The sequence below is a fragment of the Manacus candei genome, unplaced genomic scaffold, assembly GCF_025592945.1.
Source record: "Manacus candei isolate 608988 ecotype Guabito, Panama unplaced genomic scaffold, ASM2559294v1 h1tg000057l, whole genome shotgun sequence".
NCBI lineage: Eukaryota > Metazoa > Chordata > Aves > Passeriformes > Pipridae > Manacus > Manacus candei.
The window spans coordinates 2557758-2569794 of NW_026138105.1; the positions used below are offsets into that span (position 1 = coordinate 2557758).

Below are 12037 nucleotides of genomic sequence, written 5' to 3' on the forward strand. Positions count from 1 at the left end.
AAGGGGAATGGCTTCCCACTGCCAGAGGGAATTGGTATATTGGGATAGATGGGATATTGAGAAGCAATTCTTCCCTGTGAGGGTGGGGAGGCCCTGGCACAGGTTGCCCAGAGAAGCTGTGGCTGCCCCATCCCTGGAAGTGTCCAAGGCCAGGTTGGATGGGGCTTGGAGCAACCTGGGCTAGTGGAAGGTGTCCCTGCCCATGGCAGGGAGTGGCACTGGATGAGTTTTAATGTTCCTTCCAATCCAAACCATTCCATGATTCTGTGATCACAGACCTCCTGCACCCCTTTAGCCCCCCCCCACCCTCGGGGGTGCTGCAGCTCCAGCCCCAACAGAGGCTTTCGGGGTGGAGGAACTTTGGGATCACCACCAGGGCTCTGGGTGGGCTCACAGGGAGGGCCAGAGGCAGGAGCTCCGTGTCCACTCCCCATCCTGCCTCCACAGACGGTTCCCAGTGCAGACACCACCACACTGGACACTTCCCCTTGCCCTGCTGTGCCGTGCCCCAAAGCAGGGCTGTCCCAGGAGGGGCTTCACCAGTGTGCAGGCAGAGCTGCCAGCAGGGTCCTGCAGGCTGGGGACATCCCTCTCGGGATGCCACCATCAGGAGTCCTGAAGGCAGGACAGAAGGACAGCCAAAGGACAGCCAGGCAGCAGTGAGTGGCTGGCAGAGATTCCATGGATGCTGCTGAGAGATGGTGAAGGATTTTTATGCCACAGGTGGCTCCAAGATGGAGCTCCTGATCTCTGGATTACAACTTCCCAAGGAGACAGCTCTGGGGGGGAAATGCTGATGAGGAAGAAATGCCACTGCTGCAACAAAAAGCTCAGGGAACCAGTTTCTGGGATCATTTCTCCTAAAAAAAACAGTCCCATAAAGTGACAGAACAGCTCTTAACTGAGTGCCAGGGACTTGGCTGCCAGCTCTGAGCAGAACAATCCCAATGGACTCATCCCGCAGGCTCACAGAATCATGGATCATTAAGGTTGGAAAAGACCCCCAAGATCATCAAGTCCAACCACCCCCCAGCACTCCAAGGCCACCACTAAACCATGTCCCCAAGCACCACATCTACACTCTTTTTGAACACCTCCAGGGATGGTGACTCTACCACTACCCCAGGCAGGCTGTGCCAGTGCTTGACCACCCTCTCCATGAAGAAATTTTCCCATATTCAATATAAACCTCCCCTGGCACAGCTTGAGGACATTTCCTCTCATCCTGTCCCTTGTTCCCTGGGAGCAGAGCCCGACCCCCCCACAGCTTCCCCCTCCTGTCAGGGAGTTGCAGAGAGGGATAAGGTCACCCTGAGCCTCCTTTTCTCCAGGCTGAGCCCCCCCAGCTCCCTCAGCTGCTCCTGCTGCTCCAGCCCCTTCCCCAGCTCCGTTCCCTCCTCTGGACACGCTCCCCATGCTGAAGGTGCCCACGAGCTGGACCCCCAGGGTGAGGTGCCTGCAGGAATTCTCTCACTGCAGAACCTGAAAACCAAAAATCAGAGAAGAACCTGAATTTTACATTGCTCCTCAAACTTCCCAGCAGCTCCAATTACTGCTGCTCCATGTCCAGCTGCACCACTGCACACAGGAGGCACTGCTCAGGCTTCCCCTCAGCTCACAGCACCAAGGCCCTGCAACAACAAGGTTTTTTCCCCAGATCTCCTCTCAGAGGGTCCCAGCAGATTTGCCACAGATGGGAAAGGGAACTGCAGCTTCCTCCACCCCCTCCCAGTGCATCCCTGCTGCCAGTCCATCAAGCCTTGACCCTCCAGGACCACAAACTCCATCATTTACACTCTGCTTGTGAGCACGAGAAAGAAAAAGCCACTGAAAGGCTTGGCTGGTCCTTCCTAAAAACTCTCCATCCCTTATATGCTTTTTCCTCAAATCACAAAATAATATCACCTGCTTTTACAGCACTGAAAAACAAACATGTCACAAGGTAGCACCTCGGTGTGTTCCTGATTTCTGCCCAGCTCTGACTTCCAGCAATCCCTTAACGGTCCATTTTTGTTTACAAGGTACAAAGGAAAAGCTCCAGAGCAGCTTTGCACCCCCTGCAAATACAGATATTGGTGTTTATTTATAGCTCCTTGTTTGCACAGAGCCCGTGGAGAGGGGAAGAGATGTCATTCCCAGGGGAAGGCAGATGTATTGAATCAATCCCTACGTGGAGGGGCCTGGGGTGCTTCACAAAAGAACCACAATTCACAACAGAAGATAAATTATCTGAACAGATCCAAACACATCCTGGGCTGTCAGTTACTGTCTCGGAACAAACTTCACAAAAAATAAAGCAGAAGCCTTTTTTTTTTAGGTCTAACAGCAAAGTACAGCTTTCTTCTGCAGTTTTCAGCTTTGCCCAAGTTGAATGACAAAGGGAGTCTCAATCTCAAGCCTCCTTGGCTGTATCACTGACTGACCAAATGATCTCCAGCATCTTTGAAAGTCTCCTTTGATAGCTGGGAAACAAAATCTCTTCTACAAACTGCTGTCTCATGGAATCCTTGAATGGGTTGGGTTGGAAGGGACCTTAAGGATCATCCAGTGCCACCCCCTGCCATGGGCAGGGACACCTTCCACTAGCCCAGGTTGCTCCAAGCTCTGTCCAACCTGGCCTTGGACACTTCCAGGGATGGGGCAGCCACAGCTTCTCTGGGCAACCTGTGCCAGGGCCTGCCCACCCTCCCAGGGGAGGATTCCTTCCCAATATCCCATCTAAATCCATGCTCCTCCAGCTTGTAGCCATTCCCTGCTCTCACACCGAGCTCCTCTTTTCTGGGTGAGTCCCGTGGAATTCAGGCAGCTGGAGAAGCAGAGTCCAGCCTTTGCAAGGCTGAGTCAATCAGAATTTCTTCCCACTATCCCATCTAACCCTGCCCTCCTTCAGCTTAAAGCCATTCCCCCTTGTCCTGTCACTCTGTAAAATGTAGGGGAGGGTAAAGATGGGAAGGATGGGGGGGCTGCTCCTGCAGGAATAAAGGATATTTCTACATGTGGGGGTAGAAGGAAGCTGGTCTACTTTTCCCATGCATTGATAAAAATTGTCAAAGATGGACAAGGAGAGCGTCTTAATTTGGAAAAAAAGGGTCAGCACCTCCCAGACACCCACAGATCTCCCTGACAGCATCAGGGAATGACCTACCTTCAGAGTTCATGGGGTGATCCCACCACATCAAACTCAAAGGAGGGAGGGAGAATGGAAAATAGGGAGAACTAAAATGATAGAAGAATAAAAGATAACTAATAGAATAAAATCGAGTCCAACAAGAGGCTGTGGCACTGAACTTGGGAGGTCTGCCTTTGGCTGGAGCTGAATTCCCAGGTTTCAGGGCCCATCCCACACCTCTGCTGAGTGCAGCAGCAGCTCCCCCAGGGCACAGACTGTTTCAGTGCCACAGTTCCCATATTTTATTCCTGTGCCAAATCTCACCATTCCCACACCTCACTGTGGAACTACAAGTGTTTATAACCAACCACCCATTAAACCAACAATACTCAATCAGTTCCTCTGAACCTCTCTGAGACCTCCTAAGCTTTACAGGACCCAGGTAGTGCCCTTTGTGTTTCCTCATTTCCCAGGTGGTGATCACATCCCCGGGCTGTGGTACTCCAGGGATTTGGTGGCCTAGGAGTCAGGAGACGGAATCACAGAATCCTGGAATATCCTGAGCTGGAAGGGACCCACAAGGATCACCCAGTCCAACTCTGGCCCTGCCCAGACACCTCAACAATCCCACCCTGTCCCTCAGAGCATTGTCCAAACCCTCCTAGAGCTCTGGCAGCCTTGGGGCTGTGCCCACTGCCCTGGGGAGCCTGGTCAGTGCCAACCACCCTTTGGGGGAAGAACCTTTTCCTGAGAAAGGACAGGATATATCCAATCATGTCCTTTGCTAGAGACAGTTTCAAACTCCCCCTTTATACACCCTGGTCCTTCATCAGACATAACCAGCTCAGCTCCACAACATCCCATCAAAATGGAAATCCCATCTACAAGCACAGCTTCATCCAGAGTATTTTTTAGCACAAATGGCTCAGGGAACTATGTAGATAATCCCAATTTTGAGTCACAGCAGGCCTTGTGCTGTGCCTGTTTTACAGGTAATAGCTCGAGTTCTTGCCTTGCTGTGTGTTCTTCAAAGACATGTGGTTCCCATCCTCCAACCCTCTCCCACTTTTGGGCTCAGCTGGCGAATCCCACGGACACAGATGACCAAATAACCTGTGTATCTGCAGAAATGTGCTTCCCCAACCCATTGTGGTAATGGCAGGAACTGTCTGTCAGTAAATGGGTGGGGAATCAGAGCTCTCAGTTCCTCACAGCCAGGGAGCAAAGCTGGAGGTTCCCTCTTGGTGTGAGCCTGAGCACACCCAACCCCAGGGAGCTGGGCTGTGGCAGGTACAGGGCAGCTGAAGGACAAAGAAAAGTTATTTATTCCCTCTTCCTTTCCACACTTTCCTCACTATTTAAATGTAGAAGCTTCAGAGCAGCAGGAGAGCTGGGCTGGGAGCAGCCAGGGCTCGGCAGGGCAGGTTCTGCTGCACATTCCCATCTCCAGGATAAGGGCAGGAATAAAGGGCTGCTGAGAGCACAGACTGCACTCCTTGGTCAGAGCTGGAACCTGGTGGATTCTGTGACCCAGCAGGTCCATCCTGCTCAGCAGAGAAGCTACACCAGGTCATGGCCATGGAACCTCTTCCACTTGGAGGAGGCTCATTGGAAAAGGACCTTTTCCTTATCACAGCAATTACTCAGAGTTAATTTTGAGACACTTGGGGTGGAAGCCAAGCATTAGCAAGGGGGGGACCCAACAAGCAGCAATCCCAGCCCTGTTGGGCCAGGAATTACAAGGCAACAAAGTCACTAATGGGGGGGAGGGAATTCATCCAAGCAGTTCTGAGGGGGAGGGAAGGGTAGGAGAGGATGGTGGGGAGCCCAGGGTGAAATCAAACTGGAGAAATCAATAACAGGAGAGGACAGAGGGGGGTGATGGGCCACAGGAAGAGATAAATTAAAGGCTTGCCCAGGTGTTATGATGGCTAGTGAGCAATAAATTAAATCAAAGAGGGCAACAGGGACGAGCAAGGCAGTGTGAAAAATTAATTAAGAGGAAGGGAGGCATAACCAAGGCATAAAACATGGGTGCTGCTGGAAAGATTAGAGGACCCAGACAATGAAGAGGCTTTGGAAAGTGTAATAAGAGCCAGGGCAGAGGCTGTAAAGGCTGTGAGGGTCAGACAAACAACACATATGCATTTTCAAGAGTCCAAGAAGTAAGAAGCCATTGGAGAAGAAGGGAAGCATCTCACAGCCAGAGGCAGCATTGCCAGGGTGGGGGTGCTGACACACCAAGCCCCAGTCCTTGGCTTTTGTGGCCAAAATGCAGCGAGATGTTGACTCCCCCCTCCTTCCTGCCAGTGGTTCCCTTCACCCACCCCTCCAGCCCTGTGCTGGTTTAAAGTAAACTGGTGGGAGAGATGAACCCATCTGGAGGGAGATTACAAGTCAGAGTTACCATCTACTAAAAAAAAAAAAAAGATTACAATAAATACAATGAGAGCAAACTGGTTTTAACCCCCAAAGCCAGATGCACAACCCAGCCCCCTGGCACAGGACCAGCACAGTGTTCCTTGGCCCCTGTGCTGAGCACCATGTGGGACCTGCTGCAGGGTGGGGGGGGTTTACCTGGGTGTCTTCCAGGTGTGTCTGCTGAGCCCCAGGGAAGGGGTGAGCAGGTCAGAGTGGAGCTGGCTGCCTCCAGGACTCCCCTCTGGCTCTCCAGAAGGAACTCACAGGCTCCCTGCAGCCTTCCCTGCAGGTATCCCCAGCTCCTGCTGCCCAGGGACACCAGGGGGGTGGGATGGGATCAGCTTTAAGGTCCCTTCCAACCCAAAGCAATTCTGTGATCCTGTGAAGTGATTCCACAAATATTTTCTGGCCCTTCAAGTCACAGGAGGGGAGAAAGAACGGGCCAAGCCTGGCTCACACCTGCCTTTAAAGCAGCTTTCTCTGAGATGAACAGGCTGCCTCAGCGCTAAGAGGATTATGAGCAGAGACACCTATGCCAGAGGAGGGAAGAAGGAATAATAAAAGCATTCAAAGCTATGACAAGGAAATGAAAAATAAAAGAATGCAGCAAAAATTTGGGATGTAGCAGGAGGAGCTCAAGCAAGATCAAGGTACAAGGAACAGATTCAGAGCCACCCAACCAGAAGAAGCACAAGGACTTTCACAGGTCCCAGGGGACACTGGTCAGGCAGGGAATGCTTGTAAGGGAGGCAGGACAAGAGGTAATGGATAATTAACAACACTAGAGAAAGCTCAGAGGCCCAAAAACCTCTCTCTGCCTCAACAAAGTTCTCCTTGGCTTCTGAGCAGGACTGTAGGTAGCCAAGGGATAGTTTATGGCACCCCACAAGTAACAGGGAGCAGGTCCATTCTCATGGAAGCTGTAATGTAAAGAGAGGAAGAAAAGGGTGTATTTCTTATGGTTCTCTGCAACCCCCTGACAGGAGGGTGGAGCCAGGGGTGGGTTGGTCTCTTTTCTCAGGTAACAAGGGCAAGAGGAAACAGCCTCAAATTGTGCCAGGGAAGGTTTAGACTGGATCTTAGGGGAAATCTCCTCACTGAAAGGGTGGTCAGGCATTGGCACAGGCTGCCCAGGGCACTTGTGGAGTCCCCATCCCTGGAAGTGTTCATAAAACATGGGGATGTGGCACTTGGGGACAAGGGTTAGTGGTGGATCTGGCAGTGCTGCTCCACAGTTGGTCTCGATGATCTTCCAGGTCCCTCCCAACCTTAATGATTCCATGATTCTTTGAGGAGATGACCCAGGGGAGGTGAACAGGGAGCAGGCACCATGTCCTGGTTCCCAGCACGGCAAACCCAGCCTTTTAGGGAAAGATGTGGAGGAATGAAACAAGGTTTGATTATAAGGCTTTTCTCCAGGAAAAACAGGCAGGAGACCAAGGCTGTCATGGTCCCTGTTTGTCCCTGTCCTGTGAAGGGACTGGGAACAGCCCATGACCAAGTGCTTGCCTCAAAAAATCACAGGATCTCCTGAGCTGGAAGGGACCCACAAGGATCACCCAGTCCAACTCCTGGCCCTGCACAGACACCCCAACAATCCCCCCCTGTCCCTCAGAGCATTGTCCAAACCCTCCTGGAGCTCTGGCAGCCTTGGGGCTGTGCCCACTGCCCTGGGGAGTCTCTGCAGAGCTCACCCACCAGGTGAAAGCTGGGGACCCACCTGGGTCCTCCAAGGTCACCCAGCACATCCCAAGGTCATCCTCACTGATCCACCAATCCTGCATTTTTTAATTGAACCCCCACCCTCTGGAAGAAATGGAAAAGAAAGGATTTGAGCAGAAAAAAACTCCCCACCCTACCTCATGTTCCACAGGGTGTGTGGCATCATCCCACACCCTCTGGATGTCCCAGCACACAGGGAAAGGGATCCAGCCCATCCTCTGCAGGCAGCACAAGGGCCCTCACATTACACACATCTTTTGTCACAGCACAGCCTGTGAAAGGTCAGTGCCTCAAGAAGCAGCACATCTGATAATGAAATGCTGCAGAAAGGGGATGGTAAAATAAGCAACTTTTTGGCTCATTTCCTGAAATCTCCTGTTCAGGCCGAGCTGGAAGCAAATCTCGGGCCTGGATTTCTATGGATGAAGGAATGTGGCCATGTCTCTGTTTGTCTTCTCTGCATTTCTTGCTAACCCTTATTTCTCTCCTTAAAAAGCCAGTAACAAAATCCATGCTCACATGTCACATCTGATGCATCTGCCAAGGTCAGAGCCATCAGATCCCATCAGGCACACGCCCATCCAGCCCTGCAAAGGGAGGCTGAGGGAAGATGTGCAAAGAGAGGTCTATTTTTGTATTTTCATTCTCAGGCTTCCCCTTGACTTCTGCTTTCTGACTCATGTTACAGCTCCAGTGCTCAGGGATGCAGCCAGAAAGCAGGAGCTGGGCAGGGGAGGGCAGAGAGGAGGAGCAGCACTGAGGAGTCCCCTGTCTCCTTCCCAGTGTCTGAGCAGCTCGTGGAGCAGTATCTGCATGGGCATAACACCAGCTCAAGCTGGAGCAGAAAGACTGTTCTCTTTTGGGCTGAGAACTGAGAAATTGCTGAGAACTGGGGAATTGCACCTGGTTTAGTGCTGGGTTAACAGCTGGACTTGATCTGAGAGGGCTTTTCCAACCTTCATGATTCTGTGATTGTAAATCCAGGCCCAGCTCCTCAACACTGACTGGAGGCCTTTGGTGGCTGAAGCCCAGCCAGATGAGCAGGGAATCTGGGAAATTATGGAGAGAACTTGAACCTTGAGGCAGACACTGAAACGTGGCATTAAATCCTGTCCTCTGCCCTTTCCCTCCATTTAGTACTTCAGTGACTGGCTCTTGACAGGAGAGGCAGAAAACACCTTGCAGGTGACGGGGAGGACAAGACAAATGGTGAGGAGCTGGTGGTTCAGAAAGAGGTGAGAAGAACCCATCCCCAGTCCCTCTGGCCATGAGCCTGTTTCTCTAAGGATTTAAGGTGATAAATACAACCAGCCCCACTCCCACCATGAGCATTCCTTGAGCTCCTTCCAAGCTCCCTCCAGGTGGGTTCCTGTTCAATGAACACGTGGGATGCTCCTGTGAGACACCACTAACACCCAGGGCAGCTCCAACCTCCCCTCTGCAGCAACTCAGAAACTTCTCAGGTTTCATTCTGCAAACGTTTTCAGCCCAAGTTTGAGCACAGGAATTATCCCTCCACCAAGGCAGAAGGAAGGGCTCATGTCATCATCTGCCAGCTGGTGTTTACACAAGCAGGTATTTGGGAAAAGATTTGACACTTTCCATTCACACACTGCCTTAATCTGAATTAAGCTTCGAGTCTTGAGAACCTCTGAGAAACAGATATTTCAAAAAGCAAATCTGGAAATGAAAAGATAAAAAAAACCCCCAAAAATCCCCCAATCAGATAATTTAAATCGATGTCACACGTCGAGAAGATCAAGATTTGCAGAAAACTGAGTGTTCATTATGAATGGCTTGCTCAGCTCTTAAGAGAATCAAACATTTTGGTTGATCACAGGAAGCCAGCTCAGCCCTAGAGATGAATTGTTGGCTCAGGAGGGTGTTATTAACCCGTGGTTTTCTTTGAGTGTGTTTTGATTGAATTTATAGGTTTAAAATTACAACGTGCTGCAGTTTCTCTGGTTTCTCAAGGTTTTACACCCCAAAGCAGGTACAGTGCAATGCACAGGATCGTGTCTGCTGTGTGAACACAGGGCTGATTTTCTGTTCAGCCTTGCTGACCTTAAACCACACCCAATACTCTGCTCTTCTCAGATACCAAGAGACACCTGAGTTACACAGCTTTTTACTCCATCAGCAGGAAGGAAGGTCCTGAGCAGGAGGGTCTGGCCATGGCCTGTCCTGCATCCATCACTTGGCATTTTTCCTATTGCTTTGGCAGAGCAGTTGAGAGCTTCAGGCAATTAATTTGCTTATTTAAAGCCCAGGTAACCACAGAGACAGAGCCAGGAGGCTGTTAATGAAGGGTTAATTAGCATCTCCTCTTCCACTCGCTCACCCAGTGCCCATCTCTGAAGGCTCCAGTGTGAGGAAGGCAGTTCAGTGGGTCAGGACTTGGCTCTCACTGGAAAACCTGATCCTAGCTCAGAACAAAACCTGTTCCAGATGAACTGGATACTTGGGAACGTCCTCCAGCCAACCACTCAGTGTTGCACATTCCATTAGGTCACAGCCAGCACGGACATGGGCAATTCTTCCAGAGAGCTTAGAAAGGAGTTTCAACTGGCTCTTTGCATTTTTTCACAGTAGATAAAGGTTGGGGAGCATTAGCTTTGGAGGGAATTTCTGTTTGTGTCCTCCACACCGTGACCTCTGATGGTTTCTGATGGTTCAGAACACCTGTGGAGCCTCTGGAACGAATTCCAGCCTGACAGTGAGACAGGACCGAATTCCAACCCGAGAGTGAGACACAGGAGTGATCCCACTGCCCGTTCACTGCCTTGGGAAAGGCCTCTGAGGCACAGAGGGCAACTGAGTGCCACAGTTTGGCTGGTTTAGAGTGGATCCTGACCCCTGTGAGGTCCCTGTCCCACACCACACGCTGCAGCCCCTGCCCAGCTCTGCCCTCGCCGGGCACCGACACCTGCGACCTCCCCCTGACCCGCCAGCTCCTCTAAATTAAGAACCTCTTACATCCTTCCTTGGCCCACGGGGTGCTAAGAAGGTCACCACAGATCGTGGCTTAAAGGGCCACCAAGTGCCACCCTAATCCTGGCAGGACAGGAACTGCTGGAGCTCATAAACCACCTGAGCAGGTGATTAGAGTCGGGATTTATTTGTGCTCAGACACGAGGACGGCCCCTCTGACACTGGGGTTCACCTCAGACACACACAAAACTTCAGCCATCCAGTGTTTGTTGAGGATGCTCCACGTCCTCTCATTATGGGACACTTGCAACCCTGCACTGATGGACTCAGTAACAGGTATTTTCATGACCTTCCCCTCATTGCTGGAATAATGGGCATTTTCATCAGCCCTCCTCCTCTACTCTCAGTGTTCTTCTCCAACTGCCTGAATGACAGATAATTCCACAGTTTTTACTGCACCTCCCAAGAAATAAGGACCTTCAACCTTTATCCTGTGTGCCACCAATAATTGGAGGGAGAAGGGAAAAATGAAAAAGCAAATAATCAACCAGCACAGCGTTCAGAGTTCAGGACTCCTGTGAAAGCGAAGAACTCACCAGATAAAAGACAGTTTCCTCCACTTCCAGTAAATTCCTTGTACAAAAAGAAGGCTCCACAGTTTAAAGCACTGTTTCATGTGCCAGCAGCCAAAACAAAACTTTTCAAAGTTTCTGGCAGTGTCCTTTTGTAAAAACGTTGTCAATAATAAATAAATCATGTATTTCTTCAACGCTGCTGAATCCTGTAATTTCATTTGCTGAGTTAAATCCTGGTCTATGGAATTAGGGCACAGTAGTTGTCTTATTCATGCAGAAAAGGGTTTTTAGCCAGTTCATTTGTTTAACATATCTGCATGCCAGAAATTTTTTGTCCTACTTTGTGTCAAAATACTCCCATTACCACCACAGGCAGATACACTAAGCTGGAGCAGGAAATGGTTCCAGACAAATCAGAAGCAAACCCAAGTTCCCTTTCTCCCTCAACTGCCTGATCTGGCTTTGGAAAAGTTCAGGTGAATCTTTACACCTCTGCCATTTGGAGTTTCTTGGATTAGACTTCCAAATCAGTAAGAAGTGTAAAACTCTTGGATTACTGTACAGGGTGTCTCCTGAGGTCCATCACACAGCAGCACAGCTCCTGCCTGTGTGAGGAGAGGTTTTGCCTGATCACACTTTTATTTTCCCCCTCTTATATAAGTTCCCAAGGAAAAAAAACAATTGTGATACCAATTAAAACACCAGGACTGTAAAACCTGCTGAACTGGAAACTGAGGATTCCATCCCTGGAAGTGTCCAAGGCCAGGTTGGACGGGGCTTTGAACAACCTGGGCTGGTGGAAGGTGTCCCTGCCCATGGCAGGGGGTGGAACTGGATGGGCTTTAAGGTCCCTTCCAATCCAAACCATTTTGTTAATCTGTGATTCCTGTTTTTGTCCATCTGCCTGGGAACTGGAAGGGAAAGTGTACTGTTGAAAACGTGACACCAATCTATCTTCATGCCTGAAATCTTCATTCTCCCTGTGCTGAAGCAAACCCCAGGTTTTATTCACTTGCAGTCCTGCTGCTCCGTTCTCCCCAAAACAAAATTCCCACCAGAGCAGACAGAGAGTTCCCACCTCTGGTCCTCATGGACCTCACTGCTCAGGGAGCACAGCAAGTTTCCAACAGCCACAGTCACTCTGGATCAGTATTTCCCAACACTCAGGTCATGCTGTCACTGGAACTCATCCCTAAATCCTCTCCCACCCTTCCACAAAACCTCTTCTTCATAGAGGTGCTTTTAGCTCAGCCTACCTGGCCAAGCTGGATTTGGGGGA

At 50.5% G+C, this 12037-nt stretch overlaps 1 protein-coding gene across 2 annotated transcripts in view; it reads right to left on the reverse strand.

Moving 5' to 3' along the window:
- The window catches only part of RALY (RALY heterogeneous nuclear ribonucleoprotein), a 118529-nt gene that overhangs the window by 60794 nt on the left and 45698 nt on the right, over positions 1-12037 (reverse strand). The gene's annotated exons all lie outside the window — the stretch shown is intronic.